Raw genomic sequence first — 20,750 nt, 5'->3', positions numbered from 1 at the left:
CCTTCTGGAAAGCAGTAAGACCTGGCTCTGCCAACTTGCATGGGGCAAGAAAAGGGGCAACCAACCCTGGGGGTGGCTAGCACCTTGAAGATGCTTTTTCACATTAAATTTCTCTTCACCTGTCCCCAATCCCCCGGGTCCCTTACCTCTGGTGATTCTAGAAAAAGAAGTGCGAGGTCTGTTTCAAAAGCAAAAGATTGGAAAAGCTCCAGGTCCAGACGGTGTGACCACCTCGTGTCTGAAAGTTTGTGCAGAACAACTGGCCCCCGTTTTCACGCATATTTTTAATAAATCGCTGAAGACGGGTTATGTCCCTTCTTGTTTTAAGTGCTCTACAATCATCCCAGTTCCTAAGAAATCCCCCATTAGTGAGCTGAATGACTACAGACCAGTTGCACTGACATCTGTGGTCATGAAGACCTTTGAGAGGTTAATGTTGGCTCACTTGAAAGCCATCACGGATCCCCTGCTAGATCCACTGCAGTTTGCTTACCGTGGAAACAGGTCAGTGGATGATGCTGTTAATATGGCCTCGCACTATATTCTGCAACACCTTGAATTTCCGGGGTCTTATGCACGAGTTCTTTTTGTGGCCTTCAGTTCAGCATTTAATACTATTGTACCAGAAATTCTTTACAACAAACTGATCCAGCTTACTGTGCCTGAGCATACCTGTAGCTGGATAATCAGTTTTCTAACAGGTAGGAAACAACACGTGAGGTTAGGCAAAATTACATCCAGTACCCGGTTAATCAGTACTGGTGCCCCTCAGGGATGTGTGCTTTCCCCACTGCTTTTCTCCCTTTATACCAATGACTGCATTTCAAAAGACTCTTCTGTTAAAATCTTGAAATATGTGGATGATACAACTGTCATTGGTCTAATTCAAAATGGAAATGAGTCAGCATATAGACGGGAGGTTCAACAACTGGTCTTGTGGTGTGGTTGTAATAACTTGGAATTGAATACACTTAAAACCATGGAGATTATTGTAGACTTTAGGAAGAATCCTTCTAATACTCCTCCCCTTACCATACTCAACAGCCTAGTATCAGTAGTAGAGTCCTTCAAGTTCTTGGGTTCTATACTTTCCCAAGACTTGAAATGGACGTTTAACATTACAGCCATTATTAAAAAGGCACAGCAAAGGATGTTTTTCGTCCGGCAACTTAGGAAGTTTAAATTATCCCAGGAGCTCTTGGTACAGTTTTACAGGGGAATCATTGAGTCTGTATCTGCTCCTCTATAACTGTCTGGTTTGATTCTGCAACCAAACAGGACAGACTCAGACTCCAACGGATAGTTAAGTCTGCAGAAAGGATAATTGCAACCCGCCTGCCTTCTATAGAAAAACTATATACTGTAAGGGTCAAAAGGAGGGCAGAGAGGATATCTGCAGACTCTTCTCATCCTGGATATAATCTGTTCCAACTTCTTCCCTCAGGACGGCGCTATAGAGCTCCATATGTTAAAACATATAGACATCGGAATAGTTTTTTCCCTTGTGCCATTGCTCTGTTAAATACTATATGATTTGATATGTATTGGACAGTGGCTTCTTCTTTTGGAAAAGTTATTTTACTGGTCAGTGTTATTGTTACTGTTTATTAATTTTCTGTTGTTATCCAAACACACCATTGATCTTGTTGTTCATCACCGAAGACAAATTCCTTGTATATATTTTATACTTGGTCATTAAAGTATTTTGTATTTGTATTTGTTTGTATTTGTTAATATCTTTTTGATCACCAGCACCTTGGAAGATATTCTTATTTGTGTATGTATTTGGTTTTATTGTATTTTTATACTGTTTTTATTGTATTTTAACTAATATGTGTTGTTTTTATTGTAAACCACCCAGAGTCACTTCCTTGTGAGATAGGCGGTGTCTAAATTAGAAATATAAATAATAAATAAATATAAATATAGTGTCCAAATCTATGAAGACAGCCCAGGAAGATATCATGTTTGACAGTATCAAAAGGCACCAAGAGAAGACGCAGGATCAACAGAACCACTCACTCTGTCACATATACACAGCACTCTCTTTCCAACAGGAAGTCACTCAGTGTGATTCTGGTTCCAAAGTCAGGCCAGAAAGCAGGTCTAGATAACTGGTTTCCTCCAAGAACATCTGCAGTTGTACAGACACCATTACTGCATCACAGGCTTTGTTCAAATGTGAAGAGGTTAAGAAAAGAGCTGAGGGAGGGAGAAAAAAAAAGGTCTTATAATATGCAGATGCATAGTTTCCTGGAATCAATAACAAGTTCTTTTGGAGGGGGGGTGCTATCTGGATAAGTGTAATGCAAATTTCTACAACAAAATTACTTTCTACAACAAAATTACCAAAGGTACTTTGGTTTGATGTCTCTCTAGACGAAAAGCCTAAATCTGTACTATGGGAACATCCAGTTACTGTCTACTCCTTAGGCACACAGGGAAAAGGATAAATACTTGAATTTCTGTGCCACCATTGAAAAAAGGGAAACAACAGAACATAATGATGCATGGTAGATCAAAGCTTGAGAATAAAAACTGAACCCTGGTGCACAGGAAGAGGAAAAAGTGCTATCCTGTCCCACCAACCCCTCAACTTTACTTCTTTTATGATAGGGAACATGCCTAGATTTGGTAGCACCCAATAGTTCAGATTAACTAGAGCTAGTACATGGCTACAGCGTTTTTATTTCATACAAAACACCCCACAAAAGCCTTGCTTAGCTGGAAAGCTCACTGGGTGGCCTTGGGAAGTCTCTCTCAGTACAACCTCCCTCATATAAAAACAAAGTTAAATGCTGCTTCAAGCTCTTCGGGGGAAGAGGCTTTTCTTGTCATTGAAGTTTAAAGGGGAAAGTATGTACTTGTGCAATATTCCTGGCAAATGTTGCCAGCACCCACTTTCTATTATATTTTATACTGATATATTTAAAAAGCCTGAATCTCAAAGGTATTCACCTCCACTAATTTCAGAGGCATTTATGCACTTAGCACATGTTGTGTACCTATATTATGCACAATGTATCATGTGGCAGGCATTTTAATTTTGCTTACATAAAACTCTTCACTGATATACTCAAAGAATGGATTGTAAATTCTGTAAGCCCTGTAGCTGATATACTTAATTTTTGTCATTCAGCATAATAGCTGGGATAGGGTTACCAAAAGAACTCACACCAAAACAAAAGAGCCCCCCAAACTAGCCATAGCAAACCAGCAGCTTCATCATGGAATCTCTTTTTCCAGCCAAGTCTCATATATTGCTCTTGTATTCTGTACACTGTCTGAAATTTGGTCAGAGAAGAGAGTACACCATTAGAGAGCACCACTATATTAGATCAAATGGACATTTCTTCAACTTTTCAAATGTTATTTACTGTCCATTTCATATGTTCTATATAAAACTGCCCAGAGCATATAAATTGAATAAATCATTGTTAAATAAGAGATGTGAATACTAGATTTTGTAAAGTTCCAAAGCTTTAAAAAGTTTTAATCCATGTGCTAATATTATTTTTAAAAGCCCTCCATTTATTTTATTTTTTAGCAATTTCAAAATTGACATTTTAAAAAAGCAAGCTGCAATTAAAAGTTGTATATACAATTAAGAACATTTTCTGTTCATAAGCACCAATCTGAAACTGAAATGCTGGGTCTTCATAGGCCAAAGTATTTCAGATTCCTGAGAGGCATTAAAGGAAAGTGTCCAGGTATTAATTATATAGCATGTGATATGTAAAGCTCTTCCTACATTATCTCAAAATTATTCCTAAAACTCAAAGTGAATATATAAACATACAGATGACAGAAGGTTGGAAGAAGTGGTAGAAAAAGAAAAAGAAATGTTTTTAAAGCAAAAGAGGCCTTCGTATTCTTATATAAAACTGCTTAGGACATAAGTTCTACTAAATCATGTCCAAAAGATAAGAGGTGTTTGCTTCAGAGTCAAAGCTAATTTGATATTGCATTCAGAAACTTACTGGAACCAATATTGACTGTGAAACACACTGCACTGTAACATCCTGTCCTGGAAATAACACTCAGGCATTTTACTCATGAGATGAAGCTAAAAATCAGTGCTATGCTTTCTTACAAAATTGGCCTAGCATTCTCTCTTGGAAAAAAAAACAAAAAACTGAAGTGCCTGGCTGTACTTTTTGGAAATCCAATTTCCCTTGAGGTCAGAAACAGGCATGGTAGTCTTCTATATAAATGGAATTTAGTAGAAACAGAAATACAAGAGTTTTCAACTTTTATAGTTCATAATTGCTTTCAAATACTTTGGGAGGTTTTACAAAAAGAATTGACATTTGCAAGCTGTTCCTCCTTCTTCATGTATTAATCCTCCATCTCAACTAACTTCTTGGGAAAGGGTCCTCATCCTCAAACACAATGCTCTTTCCCTATACTTCAATCTTGCACATTTTCTTTCTTTCATCAACTACCAGTAGTTACCCCAACACTTTATAGTACCTCCTTAAATAATAAATTCAAGAAATTAATACACAACTGAAAAGACATATGTCAATAGACAAAACTGATTAATGGTGTTTTCTGGACTTTTCTGATCTAACTTCTTAGATATAGCTCTTTACAACATTTATTTCATATTTCATCTGCCCTATATCTCTCCCCACCACCACCACCTTGAGATAGTTTATAGTTATCTTTTCTTAGTCTGTAATGAGCTTAACTACCCGCACTATTTTAGGCAACAAGATTTACAAGATTTATTTCCAGATTATTGCATCTTTGTTTGTAACCAAAATATAGAGAATTAGGCAAAATCTTCTAAATGTGGTCTACTCAGACATAAGATTGTATTTTTTTCTCCATTCCTCTCTCTTAGAATCTATTATTCCATATTCCATTCTACTCAGGAGTATCAAGCACAGGGAAAGGAGACTGGCATGGAAACAGTTCCAACAGCAGAGTGATAATAATTGCAGAAGACTTCTATGATAGATTCTTAACTGCACTGTGCTATTCTGAGATGATGGGATGAGAGCTATTGCATTATTTATCTCGGTATGGGGTCAACATAGGACACAGTGATAAGAGGGTCAGAATGCTTGTTCACTTATAGGAAATTATCAACGGATAGCCTTGAGCAATTACATAACCTACCTTAAAAAGTTGTCAGAAGAAAGGAAAAATGCAATAGATAACTACTGGAGAGCAACTTTCAAATTGTTTTGCGTTCAAATATTAAAAAATGCATGGATTCTGGCTAAGTGTCACATATGAGACTTCTAATTACTTTGCTGAATCAAAACAATTTTCATCAGGATAATTATTCAGATTTTGATAGTGTGTATCCCAATTCTTCTTGAAGCTGACAAACATAGAGAAATGCAATGATTGGACTTTCAATGAGGATTCATGGCGAACTAGACATCCCTGAAGGAGTGGGGATGGCATTGCGGCAGAGACTGGTGGCCAGACAGCAAATTCCGGCTGGCAAAATCTCTCCAGGAAAAAGAAGAGATTGTGAGATTGCCCATGTGTACTCTGGACAGCTACTCCTCATGAGTAAACTGCAGGAACTGAGGTTTTTGTGGTCAAGGTATTTCTGTAATGTAGCCTATATGGACATAATGTTCACCGAGCCTCATTTCTTAATCACTTTCAGAAATTGCTTTTTAACTACTTTTCAACTATTAAGAACCTCTGGAATGACAAGTTTTATAGTATTCACTGAGTGAGTCTCCTTCAATCCTTAGTGAAAGAAGTTTTTAATATAAATTTAAGGACTTAATTTTTTTTGTGTGTGTGTGGAATAAACAGCAAAAGGGTGATCAGAATGTTGATTCTGGAAAGTAACAAACAGATTAAGGGTCCAGGCAGATTTGAAATAAGATTTTGAAATTAATTATAAGAATTCTTCCTGTGGGAAAATTCTGTTGTTTTAAATCCCCCCCCCCAAAAAAACCATAATAGGATGGGACTTTGAAGGTTGGACACTAGAGGGAACCAGAAGGAACTAAAGATTACAATCAAAGGAAAACAATGCTTAAATTTGACTTACATGTAGTCCTTGCTTAACAACCTTCATTTAATGACAGTTCAAAGTTACGAGTGTCTTGGGAAAAGTGCTTTACGACCTACACTCGCAGTTACGACCATTGCAAACCATCTGTGATGGAATGTTGTAATGAAGGCCACGCTCAGGGAGATAAGCGTTTCCTTAGCCCCCAGCATGAGCGTGGGAAGTTTAAGAAGATGAGACTGGCACCACCCTAAGGAATTCACGGTGTTGTGGCTTGCTGGCTTGGGAACTTAGGTTCAGTCTGGAGAGATTTCTGTCTTGAGGTGGAAGCTAATAAATGCAACAGAACTGTATTTGCACTGTCTTGTGGAGTTCTTTGGGCTGAACCTGACACCATCACACCACCCCAGTGGTTACATGATTGCAATCGGGCACCTGGCAACCAGCTCGCATTTATGACCGGTTGCAGAGTCCTGTGCTCACATGACTGTGATTTACAACCTTTTTTATGATGGTCATAAAGCTAATCACCATGGTTGTTAAGCGAATCACACAGTCATTAAGCAAATTCTGTCAAAAAATGTCCATTGGGGAAGCTGGATTCACTTAACCATGTGATTCGCTTAACGTCATGATCTGCTTAACAACCACGATGATTAGCTTTATGACCATTGTAAAAATGGTCGTAAAATCAGGTCCAGTCGTGTGGTGACTTGCTTAATGACCACCCCACTTAACAACCAATTTTCCTGTCCCTTCTATGGTCATTAAGCAAGGACTACCTGTACTAATACAGGATGGAGCAAAATACTTTAACACTAGACATACCAAAGGATATTTGTGAACAGTGGACTCAGAAGTTAATTTTATGAGTGTCTGCCATTATAGATAGTATTTAAAAGATGTTATGGAAGAAGAACAAGTTTTACCAGACAAGACTGAGACTGATTTGAAAATTAATTTAAAAATAACAGGCTACAAGAATGATATGGAAAAAGATGCCACACTGGATATACAAATGGAACCAGCTGGTGTCTTAATAATTAAAAGGGATATACAAATAACAAACCAGAAGAGTGACTTGGATAACTTTCCTATATTGGATTTACAACAGAGAGCTGTTAACGTTTTGAAGGATTTTGAGAGAAGGGACAAAGAAAAAATGAAATCAAGTTCTAGGACATTATTTGAAGGGATTAAAGATCCAGATTGTTAAAAATAAAAGGAAGGAATATAAAGTTGGTTTATCTGATCAAGGTTAAAAAAGATGTGTTGTTATCTCTGGTAACCCTTAATTGACTTTTGCTGACCAGAACTGAACCACAAGGCTTTAAGGATTTGTTCATAGTTAAGAGATGAGATATGGGAAGAAGTGATCATTTACTATATTTTAAGAGAAGGTGATAAGTTACTAAAATTGTTTATGCTTGTTGTGATGAAGAGGGAAGTTAATTCTTTATATATTTCTTTTCTTTTTCTTTACTATATTCTTATTTTTTTCTTTCTTTTCTATTTTTCTTTTCTTTTTAGCACTTTCTATTTTTTCTTTTTACTTTTTTTAGTTTGCATTAGTTTTTATCTTTTAAAATGTTTACTAAATTATAAAAAAAAATAAATGTAATGATCATATGTCCGCCCCAGTATGTTACAGAGTCCACTAATTAATAGCAGAAAAGAATTTGTAAATTAAAGTATTAAAGAATACTTTAATCTAGTATCAAAATTGAAAATTTTATTAATATTCCTCAGCCTTTTACTCTGATTATTGTTCTGTCTCCTTTGAAACTGACCAGGTTTTGTGAACTATACACATTGTATTCTTCACCCTGCAAAATCTATTCCAAAGCTTGATATACAAACATCTAACATTTTGCAGAAGATACTAGTTTAGCATAGTGATAACCTTGCAAAACATATTAAAAGCACAGAATGGACTCTGTATTTTCAATATACTAAAAACTTGCTTCACAGCTGAATTCCATTACTCCTCCACTCCCTAGAAGAACCTTTCCCATAACCTACTTCCACTATCAGCTATTTTTTGCTTTTCAGTAAACATACTGAAGAGGCCATCTAGATGCAAATTAAGATGTCTACTGGGTATAGAACACGAAAGTTTCAGTAATGTTCTTCTATGTCCTTATTTTCCTTGGATATTCTTTAATCAGTAGCAATGACCTCAAGACTAGATTATAGTACGGTAGTGAACAACTGGACCTTGAAAGCTGAATCCAGAACAAAGTTTACCTGCAATAAATTGCATAATAAAGATATCTTTCATATCAGAATCTGTGTCAGAGAGAACAGATATATAAAGCTGTTTCACAAATTATATGAGAGATTTAAAGAAATAAAGCACTCTCAGTTAAATGTGTTGTGACTGATAAGCACATCTGCCTGTCTCCACCTGCTGCTTACATTCCATGCATTCCTCAGAAACTTCTGCTGCAATAGTTGATAAGCAGTCTTTTTTTCCTATCAGAGGAAAGTCTCCTAACAAAAATGAAAAACAGTGTTTTATACAAAACATATTTCTCCAAAGCTGGAACTAATATAGCACAGTGGCTAGAAGTCCATGCTATGAACTGGGAAGTCCCTGGCTTAAATCTCATTTCTGCCATGAGCTTATTAAGCAAACTACTCTCTTCTTGCATCTGTAATAACGAAGAATAATACTGATTTATCTTATCACCGGCATGGGACACCTATGATCTTCTATTTACCCCAAACAACATTGTGTACAGAATCCAGAAGTGATAGTTTGTAACTGAAGAGTTACAGATTTTTCAGCACTGCTTTACACTGCTCTGCTATAAGAATTACAACTACATAATGCATATTAAATGATTCAAAGTTTGAATGTGCCATATAAAATGCGGTTTATTTTTTTTCAGGATAGAGACACTATATAATAGATTTATTCCATTATAAATTAGTTGCACTTTTATATGTCTGTAAGTACACATTCATCCATACCACCTTTTACAGGGATGAACGGTTGCTGAAAGGGCTAAAGTACTCTCCAGATGTTATTGAGAAGCCTTTTAAAATGTTGTTCACCCAAACCAAAAACAAATGGATTTAACTATAGAAAGCATTCAACAAGATCAAATTTTTACTTTATTCAACAATATTATTTTTACGTTTTTTACTTATGTTTGAGTGTTTTGTGGTTTTTTAATTGTTGTTATGTTCGTATGCCACCCAGAGTCACATTTCATGACATGGGCAGCCAAATTTTCTAAATAAATAAACAATTTGAAAGCAAGAGATCTTCACTACATGCTACAGAAGCACAGCAAACTTTCATGAATAGCCTTGTCCTATTCCTACAGAGATCACAAGCTCTATAACTTTTGAAGACTGATAGATGTGCTGCATCAAGTCCCATCAATTTTAGTGAAACTTTATGACAATTACAGCCATAACATCTGACATAGAAGTGTACATAAAGTGAAAAATGCACTTTGCTCAGGACAGGTCATGACCCAGCTGAAGCAAAACCTGGACCACTAAGGTTGATCCTTATTTCAGCCAAAGCAAATCAACAGAAGGGCAAGTGGGGCAAAATTGGTGTGCCTCACCCCTCCACAACCCTCTACTGGCTGATCTTTCCAGCACATTCCTCTCCTTTCTCCCCTCTTAGCTGTTGCCATGCTTCAATTCAAACACAGTATACCACCTGGCTCAATCATTCCTTTTCCTATCTTCCCTGCACTTCTTTCCCCACTGCTGCTACCTAGCATCCACCCAACCTCTCCAATGTTGTACGCCTTCTTTCTCCGTCTTCTTTCCCAGGCATTCAGTTGTACACAGATCACCTGCCTGATTTATGCATGGGACTAACTATAGACAGATTTAATAGTCCTGGGAAGAAATATATTTTGGAAGTTTAGACAGGAAAGTTCTTATGTGGCAGCAAGCTCATATATGCCCTAAATTATAAGCAACCATTTCATTCACATCAGGTCTTCATTTTAATAATACATAAGAGACAATGTCCCTCTAGTAAACCAGTATTACACCAGTATTTAAACAATAGTCTCATACGAACGCATGCATATGCTAAACTCTTCACTAAGTAGATTAGCTATGTAGCTATATGACTGTATTTTGATAAGTTCTGAATAAATTCTCACATTATAAACTACTTCTAACATCAAGTAATTCTCATTTTTTGGAAGAATACGCTCACTATTAGGAAGTATAACTAATTCAAATATTCTATGAGTAGACCTACAACATTTATGTGAAGGCAGACAATCCTTTCTCCAGGAAGTACAGAGTGAAAAAATTAATCTAATTTACTGTATTTTCAGTGAATCTAAGATGACTCTCCCACTTGAAGGATAAATTATTTGGAGAACCAACTTAGGATTCTTTTCAAGTAATAATTGTACTTTTTTCCTGGCTTTACAGTAAGAACACTGTTAATTACAAGCAGATATGGACCAAGCCACATGTAAAAATGCAGTTATATTAACATATGGGGGTGAGGTGGAGAAAGTACACTAATATACCTAACTAATACACAATGTGAAAAAAACGTGTCACGAATTTAGCAGATATGATTTTCTGAGCATAATGACGTTAGAAATTAATGTTTCCAGAATTTGGAAAGGTGCCTATAGCTTTCTTTGCATGTATATTTAAGTAAACAGCTTATCAATTTCAAGTGATGTATTATGGAATACAAATTTATTTACCATGCAGAATGTTCTGCAATGATAAGAGATAAGCTTTCACAAAAAATTATGAAACTTGATGGAAACTGAGAAATGAAATGAAAGAGTAGGCTGGGAAACTCATTCAGAAGGAAAGCAGGGTAGCATAATCTCCAATAAGCAATATCTTTGAGTTTTCCAATTAACTCTACTTGGCCACACAAACTTATGTATGCTAACATGCTATCTATAAATGCTATCCCAGGGTTTTCTAGCCTTTTGTAATCCCCTAGCTCGGTTGTAGAACCTAAGGCATACTTATTCCAGTTACAACCTACTGTGTCTACAAAAGAAACTACTATTCTATATATCAACAATATATTCAAAACAAATATTAAATTAGCATATTGTAATAAAATACTACACGACTTCTGCTGACTTTGGCATTATGCTAATCTTTCTAGAATTCAGGGGCTTTCATTTCCAAAACAAGATTTCCAAAACCAAGGAAAATAGAAAAGCCGAAGACAGGCTACACTAACTCCAGAAAAATAAAGTAATCATGCTAAATTGTTTCATGTAACTAAAATTCACCTTCCCCTTCCATTCAAAGGCTTAATTTCATAAGAAACAATTACATATAACATATATTTTAAGTATAACATTTTATCTCCCCTGAAAAAAAGGCTAGCAAATTAAAACACCTTAAAAATTATTTCTTCTAGGCAACATTTCAAGCAGTATCAGTTGCCCTGTTAATTTAAAATATATTTTAATGGAAGATGGAGCTGTGTATTTTTGTTCTTGTGCTTGTATTTTCCTTGCTGCACACCATACCACTCTTGTGATTTGAGAGGTAAACAAAAAGTTTGCTCAAACAAATGAATGAATAAATGCCTTATTTCAAACAATTGTAGGCAAGATTCTTCCTCTAGCCTATAAACCACTTGGATCTATGGGCACAAATAGCAAATCGCAAACTAATTAACTGCAGTGTGGAAAACTTTCATGGACCAAGAATACTGAAGAACTTAAGTTAAAAAATAACAGACAAAAGCTAAATTTTTCATTAAAAACTACCAAATGACTTATGTCCCAGAAAGAATTCTAAGAATTTAACTGTAAAGTAACCTGTGCAATAAAAATAACGTTCTTTTAAGATAGTTACCGTATAGTTTAAGTCACATACTATTTGAAGAATTCAGAAACAGTCAGCCAGACAGTTGTATTTTTTTTCACTATGTAGACCAGTTTCATATAATAACATCACGAACACTTGTTTGACATGCCTTCTTATACCCAACTTATACTAATTTCTAACATTCCTAAGCTAAAGGCCACTTTCAGTTAATAAAGACACAAATGAAAAAATAAATTAAAATTGCAATATATTACAGTCCATAAATTGGATAACTTTCAGGAAGATGATGAAATGTGTACTCTGAGGAGATCCCTGGGTAAGAAAGCAGCAAATTCCATTAATGCCTATTTTTACAAGGATTGAGGACAGAAGGAACATTACAAGGTAATAGTTTAGGGGAACTGTGAATGAATGCTCACTCTGAAAGGCTGGTTGTCTGGAATCTCAGCAATAGCAGCAGGACAATAGACCAATGCAAGAGAAAAAAATATGGTTGATCCATTTCCAACTTGCATTTTCCCATGCAGTTTCTGACCCCTTCTAGGACATACTCAAACTTGATACTAAATAAGCTGTCATAATGAAAAGGAAAGTCCTAATTTCTAACTTTAGCCTCCATTGACATGTCAGTAAAAGGAGCCACTCATGATAGCAAAGGGTGATCAAAATAATAATGACCTGATAGGGGGATAAAAATGCCAAATCCAACAACTGGGTGACTGTGCAACCAACATCAATAATAGAAATAGAATCACTGTGACAAAAAAAAGCAAAGATAGTACCAATAGTAATAGGCGCCTTGGGTGCAATCTCAAAACATCTGGAGTACCACTTGAAGATCATTGGCATTAACAAAATCACCATCAGTCAATTGTAAAAAGCAGCTTTACTTGGAACACCTTACATCCTGCAACAATACCTTTAATACCATCAAACAGCATCCACCCATCCCAGGTCCTTGGGAAGGACTTGATAGGTAAATAAAAATGCCAAATTCAGTCTAAACAGCTAGCTGACTGTGCAATCAACCATAACAATAATATAGATTTATTATAGCTGTCCCAATCCAAAACATGGCTTATAATATAACAGCCTGCACAAAGACAGCTGTAATAAACACACACACACAAACACACACAAAACCACAACAGGTGCTTCACTAACACACTAACACCCAGGCCTGGGAGCAAAGGGGCTTCCAAAACACTTGGAAGAGTGGGAGCCATACATATTTTTGGGAGGATGCTATTCCAGAGGCTAGGGCAGAAAAAGCATGCTTCCTTGGTCCTATAAAATGACAATATTTAACTGAGGGGACCTGGAGCACACCTACTCTGCCTGAATGTACTGGGTAGGCAAACTATTGGCGACAGATGGTCCCGTAAGATAACCAGGCCCTACGCCACCAAGGGCTTTATAGGTGATTCACCTTAAATTCCACCCAGAAGCCAATGCAGCTTTTGTAGCATCAATGAAACATGGGCATAACAAGAAGTGCCCATTACTGCTTGCACTGCTGTATTTTGGACCAGTTTTAGCTTCCAAATGATTTCAAGGGCAGCCCCATGGAGAGTACATTGCAGTAGTCCAGTTGCAAAGTGACTATGGTGTGAGTAACTATTTGAAGTGCTTCCCAATTGAAGAATGGGCACAACTGGCATATAAGATGAACCTCTGCACTACTACTTTAGCTGCTGCTGGGGTGTGCTTAATTCCTCTTAAATCCTTCCCTGCATGAAGGACAGGACAGTTACAAAGCTCTCTTGTACTTTAACATTTATTACATGCCAAGTTTCTGGCCTTTTGGCAGGAAAATCCAAGAAAACTTCCTTTCTTTTTTCTCAGAGTTATTATTTGGGGAAAAGTTACCCTTTGGGATGATCTCTGTCCCTGCACCCCCCCCCACCCCAATGTTTGGTTGATCCTGACCCTGCTGGTCTATAGAAAGGTTTTTAAAACTTAGCTATTTCCCCAAGCACAGGTGGCAGGATGAGTAAAGTCCTGTCGCAAGAGGATATGAATGTGAGCTGGGCTGCCTATTACTGATTGTTTTATTTTGGGTTGTTTTTTTCTTGTAAGCTGCCCACAGTTGCACTGTTTGAGTTGGGTGGTCATAGAGATAGTCCTTGTTTAACGACCACTCGTTCAGTGACCATTCAAAGTTATGACAGCACTGAACGAGGGTGACATATCTGTGTTCATAGTTGTGGCTGTCACAGTATACCCACAGTCATGTGATCATGATTTGGGTGCTTGGCAACCAGTTCACAATTACGACATTGCAGTGTCTTGCAGTCATGTGATCACCATTTGCAACCTTCACTGCTGGCTTATGACAAGCAAAGTCAATGGGGAAGCCAGCAGGAGGTCGCAAATAGCAATCATGTGACCACAGGACGCTGCGACCGTGTGGATTTGCCTAACAATGGCAACTGGGACTGCTGGAACTGCTGTCATAAGTTGGCACGGTCATGTGACTTCCCACTTTATGACTGTGTTGCTTAGCAATGGAGTTCCTGGTCCCAATTACCATCGGTAAGTGAGGACTACCTATATAAATTTTTTAAATAAAATAAAATTAAGGGTAGATGGGTTATGAACTCCAGCTAGATTGTTAGAATTAAATAAACAAACAATTCTAGAAGAATCAATTTTAAGTTCCAAGAACAAACGTTCTATTGCTGTGATAGATGGGAGTAAGGAGGAAGACCTAGTCATGTGCTCACAGTCTGAGCTATCACCTAGAAATTTTCTCAAGTTTTAGAAGATTCCTAGCAGTCTCTGTGGAGACGCACAAGCTGTACATGTGAATCAAAAACAAGGATCACCCACTTTCTTTTAGCAAGTAAATCAGATCTATGACAAATATTAAAGCTTTCTTCTTACCAATTATACAAGCACCATACAGTATGAAATAACTGTATCACAAGCCATTTAGGAATCAGAACATCATCAAATATATATCTGATTTTTGCTGTCTATCCTACCGTGCCAGGACAGATGCCAATTTGTATGGTAAGGCCACAATTTCTCTTTCTCAACCAGATTCTGTCTTTCCAAGATTTGCTACAGATATGGTACATGATTCTATAGAATTAAATATTAAAAAATAAAAGATTTACACCATATAGTTCAAGATGGTTTATGAACATGTAAATATTTTGTGCCATTTTGAAATTAACTGAATTACTTAAAGCATGAATCCAAAAACTTTTATTAGACTGAAGGCCACATCAGTTTGTAACAACGTACTGGGAGATGCAATGTAAATAGGGGCATATAGAAGGATTTTAAAAGTAAGGTGGTGATAAGCCAATCAAATTCATTCAAAAAGTATTACTATTCCATTTAATTTAATTTAATTTAATTTAATTTAATTTAATTTGACCCCTTTTCAACATTTAATTTGATTCCCAGGTTTAAAATATATTGAATATTTGAGAAAGTAACTTTGGGCCAGTCATTCTCTCTCAGCCCACAAGGTCAGGCTTGGGTGACAAGCAAGTCAATTCCTATACGTGTTTTATTTTGGTTGTTTGATTGAATTATTTTATGTTTTTGTTACTACCATTTTTGTGTTTTTTAGTTTGTATTTTAAATTAAAAAACACATTTTAAAAAAATTCCTGTTGAACCAATGAATCAACATTCAGTTGATCCAGGAAAAAAAAAGCAGACCCTGCACCTGCAGGAAAAATGCTAGGAAGGTACAGTCAGGTCCAGAAATATTGGGACATCGACACAATTCTAACATCTTTGGCTCTATACACCACCACAATGGATTTGGAATGAAACAAACACAATGTGCTTTGTATTGTCAAAGGCTTTCACGGCCGGCATATGATGGCTGGTGTGGGTCTTCCAGGCTGTGTGGCCGTGTTCTGGAAGTTTTGTTTCCTAACGCCAGCACCTGTGACCGGCATCTTCAGATTGGGTCCTACAAGCGAATGGCTAATTGGGTCCTACAAGCGAATGGCTACTCCAAGAATGAAATAAAAAGAGCCATCAAACCAAGAAAACAACATGCGACTGAAGAAGAAAAACAGCCACCCACCAACACCGCATGGGAAAACTGATGGAAAAACACAATTTCCAAACAATCTTCAGACCCACCAGAAAAGTACAAGAAGTGCTAAAATCAGCAAAAGACAAAAGGGATCCCCTCACCGCCGCAGGAGTATACTGCATACATGCAGTTGCGGGCAAGTATACATCGGGACCACAAAACGCAGCATCCATACCAGGCTAAAAGAACACGAAAGACACTGAAGACTACAGCAACCAGAAAAATCTGCAGTAGCTGAACATGCTCTCAAGCACACTGGACACAAAATCCTATTTGAAAACACAGAGATACTGGACAACACCAACAGCCACTATACCAGGCTATACCGGGAAGCCATTGAGATTCACAAACACCAGCACAGTTTCAATAAAAAAGAGGAGAGTCTAAAAATCAACAAAACCTGGCTACCAATCCTGAAAAATACAGCCTGCAAAAGGTCAGTGAACTCAGCTCGACCACCAGGACATGTGAACAGTTCACACAATGAACTTGCTAATCACCCCCAGCAGCCCCTCGTTAACAATTCAATAGAAGAAAAAACCCTGCCTAATCCCCAGGAAGATACACACAAATGCTGACACCAAAACAAGCAGCCACTCAGTAACCCAACCCCCCCACACCCCCAATCCCCCCCCTTCCTCCCCTCAGATCTCTATAAATACCCACAAAAGGGTCACATCACCCTGGGCACAGAGAGAACTGCTCCTGTCTGTGCTCCTGCACTCTGAAGATGCCGGTCACAGGTGCTGGCGAAACGTTAGGAAACAAAACTTCCAGAACACGGCCACACAGCCTGGAAGACCCACACCAGCCATCACAATGTGCTTTAACTGCAGACTGTCAGCTTTAATTTGAGGGTATGTACATCCAACTCAGGTGAATGGTGTAGGAATTACAACAGTTTGCATATGTGCCTCCCACTTGTTAAGGGACCAAAAGTAATGGGATAGAATAATAATCATAAATCAAACTTTCCCTTTTTAATACTTGGTTGCAAATCCGTTGCAGTCAATCACAACCTGAAGCCTGGAACGCATAGACATCACCAGACGCTGGGTTTCATCCCTGGTGATGCTCTGCCAGGCCTCTACTGCAACTGTCTTCAGTTCCTGCTTGTTCTTGGGGCATTTTCCCTTCAGTTTTGTCTTCAGCAAGTGAAATGCATGCTCAATGGGATTCAGGTCAGGTGATTGACTTGGCCATTGCATAACATTCCACTTCTGTCCCTTCAAAAACTCTTTGGTTGCTTTTGCAGTATGCTTTGGGTCATTGTCCATCTGTACTGTGAAGCGCCGTCCAATGAGTTCTGCAGCATTTGGCTGAATGTGAGCAGATAATATTGCCCGAAACACTGCAGAATTCATCCCGCTGCTTTTGTCAGCAGTCACATCATCAATAAATACAAGAGAACCAGTTCCATTGGCAGCCATACATGCCCACGCCATGACACTACCACCACCATGCTTCACTGATGAGGTGGTATGCTTAGGATCATGAGCAGTTCCTTTCCTTCTCCATACTCTTCTCTTCCCATCACTCTGGTACAAGTTGATCTTGGTCTCATCTGTCCATAGGATGTTGTTCCAGAACTGCGAAGGCTTTTTTAGATGTCGTTTGGCAAACTCTAATCTGGCCTTCCTGTTTTTGAGGCTCACCAATGGTTTACATCTTGTGGTGAACCCTCTGTATTCACTCTGGTGAAGTCTTCTTTTGATTGTTGACTTTGACACACATACACCTACCTCCTGGAGAGTGTTCTTGATCTGGCCAACTGTTGTGAAGGGTGTTTTCTTCACCAGGGAACGGATACTTCGGTCATCCACCACAGTTGTTTTCCGTTGTCTCCCGGGTCTTTTGGTGTTGCTGAGCTCACCGGTGCGTTCCTTCTTTTTGAGAATGTTCCAAACAGTTGTTTTGGCCACGCCTAATGTTCTTGCTATCTCTCTGATGGGTTTGTTTTGTTTCTTCAGCCTAATGATGGCTTGCTTCACTGATAGTGACAGCTCTTTGGATCTCATCTTGAGAGTTGACAGCAACAGATTCCAAATGCAAATAGCACACTTGAAATGAACTCTGGGCCTTTTATCTGCACATTGTAATTGGGGTACTGAGGGAATATCACACGCCTGGCCATGGAACAGCTGAGAAGCCAATTGTCCCATTACTTTTGGTCCCTTAACAAGCAGGAGGCACATAGGCAAACTGTTGTAATTCCTACACCGTTCACCTGAGTTGGATGTACATACCCTCAAATTAAAGCTGACAGTCTGCAGTTAAGGCACATTGTGTTTGTTTCATTCCAAATCCATTGTGGTGGTGTATAGAGCCAAAGATGTTAGAACTGTGTCGATGTCCCAATATTTCTGGACCTGACTGTATATAAGAAAAAAACCCACATTATCCCATAGATATACTCTCCAATATTAACACATCTTGTATATAGAGGAAGTAACAAAAGAGCCAAAAAAAAGACAATAGTGACATGGGTTTGCTGCTGAAGACCATCAGAATTGGGGTAATAGGGGAGTGAAGGCAACCATATCCTCTTTTGTTTTCAGAAAACATTCCACAGACTCCTCTTGGAAAATCTTCTAAATACCTTACCAAAGCTCTATGTGGCAAAGTTTACCTACATATATTGATGCCCCTGCATGGAGAAAGGGATACTGTCATTGGACAGAACTTCAGTTCACATAAGGATTTTTCTTAGAGCACTGATATCACTTTGAATCCTGGACAAGGGAAGAGCCAAATCCAGTCCCTAAACTGGATCCCAGCCCCTGCAGATTCCCAGATCTCTTTATTAGAACCTGAGGCCTTCATTATCCTCTGGTGATCATTGCCAAGAATTGTTCTGGCATGGGGAACATTGGGCTGTACATTGTGAAGGGGTGTTCCAGAATCATCATCTGCTGAGCTGCAAATTTTAAGAATACAGACAAGGAATCCACAGAACTGAGGGTAAAATTAAAAGAAAGGATGCCCTTGAGTTGAGCTTAACCCAGAATGACTACATAAACATAGCCAACCAGTTACAGTATCTTGGCAGTGTTAAGAAGTAGTTTGTCACTGCCTTATTCCAGGATGTTTTTCAGCTTCTCAGTCTAGTCTGCAGCAATAGTATATGCTAGTCTAACCAGATTCAACGGTGCTTATCTTCTGAATTTACACAAGGGCAGCCAAGTGCTGCCACCTACCAAAAGGACAGAAAACCATCTCTTTACTTCCCCTTTTTCTTCCAGGATAATTAAATGGATTAAAATCAAGATGAAGCCATAACTACGTAGATAGACAGATAGACAGATAAGCATTTTTTAGTTAAGGGGATATAGAGTTAGCGACAGAGATATATACATCCCCATAACTAAAAAAAATGTTCTCTTGACTTGTGACAATTTGGCAATTATAATTTATAATTATAATTTTTCAACTAAATCATTTTAGGCCAAGGAGCCCACAGGGGTGATGGTTTCACAATTCCAGAACCATTAAAAAGAATACTGATTACCTGGGCCCATTTCAACTGGGCTTCCGAACAAAAACAGACTGAGAGTACATTAAAAACTATAACCCGAGCTATGTTGAGAACTGGATGTCAGGAACACAGCCTATTAGCTCTTCTGGATATTTTATTTATTACTGCAATTACATCCCACCTTTTCTTTTGAGCATTCAAGATGGCATGTATGGGAACTTCCTTTCATTTTATTTCCACAGCAACTTAGTATGGTAGGCTGGGCTGAGAAAGTGACTGGCACAAAATAATCTAGCAAGCTCTATAGTTCAATGGGGAATGAACATGGGTTTCCCTGGTTCATCCTTGGTCTCCCTGATCTCTCAGCATCTTTCAATACCGTCCATTATGGTATCCTTCTGGGCTGACTTTGGGTAAATGGGGGGCAGTGTTATGCCAATTTTCCTTCTTCCAGGATCAGTTCTAGTTGGTGTTGGGGGAGGGAAGATTTAGCCCAAAACTCCCTCTTGTTCTGGATGGGACTGAACTACCACAAACTGGATACAACTTGGGAGGTCCTCCTGGACTCACAGCTCCTGTTCAAGGAGCAGGTGGCAGCTGTGCCCAGGAGGGCTTTTGCACATTTTCGTCTTGTGGACCAGTTGCACCTTTCCCTAGAGGCTTTGCTCATGGTCACTCATGGCTTAGTTACCTCCTAAGTGGATTACCGCAATGTGCTCAACACGGGACTGCCCTTGAAGAGCATCTGGAAGCTGCAGCTGGTACTATTTTCTAGCACCACTACTATTAGCTTTTGGCAGCCTTCCCCAAACAGATGTCCTCCAGATATACTGGGAGACCAGTTCTCAGAATTCCTAGTCAGTTCTTTAGGAAGACCTAAAGTCTTAATACTAGAGCACAACTTGAGGAAGACTGACAAGAGTTCTGATTGACTTTGTTAATGTATACCTAGCACTGCTAAGTGAGGTCACCGTAATTTGGGAGTGAGTAACATCAATATGTAGATGAATTTTTGTTCTACTGCTCCTTGTCACCCAACATCAAGGAAGTGGATAATACCACTGAACAATTCTTCTGCTCTATAATCAGTCATGTGCTAGAGTCAGCTTGCACCAGCTTGCAAGAGCCAATAGATAAATTTTCTGGAATTTTGCAAGCTGGTTGACAGCAGGGGGAGTCTCGACGCCTAGTACTCCAATCAGCTGTTCCACTACTACTGGTGAGGCAGTGATAATGGAGCCAAGCCAGTTCTTAAACATTTAGCAGCATACCATTATCTAAAATGGGGTGGATAAGGATGAAAAGAATAGAATTAAATTTATATAAAAACTGTTGGACTCAATATCAGTTGTTATTTTTAACCTACCCGAGGAATCACCTATATATCATTATTATGGCTGGATAAATCCTTCAAAA

General features: G+C 38.3%; 1 protein-coding gene across 4 annotated transcripts in view; it reads right to left on the bottom strand.

Annotated features, from left to right (window-relative positions):
• The window catches only part of DAG1 (dystroglycan 1), a 94,368-nt gene that overhangs the window by 53,999 nt on the left and 19,619 nt on the right, over positions 1-20,750 (bottom strand). For 2 of the 4 annotated variants that reach the window (XM_088133974.1, XM_088133973.1), the window contains exon 2: positions 2,023-2,202. The exons of the other annotated variants lie outside the window; for them this stretch is intronic. The gene's annotated coding sequence lies outside the window, so the exon portion shown is untranslated. The remainder of the gene's footprint in view (positions 1-2,022; positions 2,203-20,750) is intronic. 4 annotated transcript variants of the gene reach the window in all.

Source organism: Python bivittatus, unplaced genomic scaffold, assembly GCF_059951505.1.
Source record: "Python bivittatus isolate LINGU-HERP-01145 unplaced genomic scaffold, Pbiv_v1 ctg000080_np1212, whole genome shotgun sequence".
Taxonomy (NCBI): Eukaryota; Metazoa; Chordata; class Lepidosauria; order Squamata; family Pythonidae; genus Python; species Python bivittatus.
This window is presented reverse-complemented; position numbering and strand designations above follow the sequence as displayed.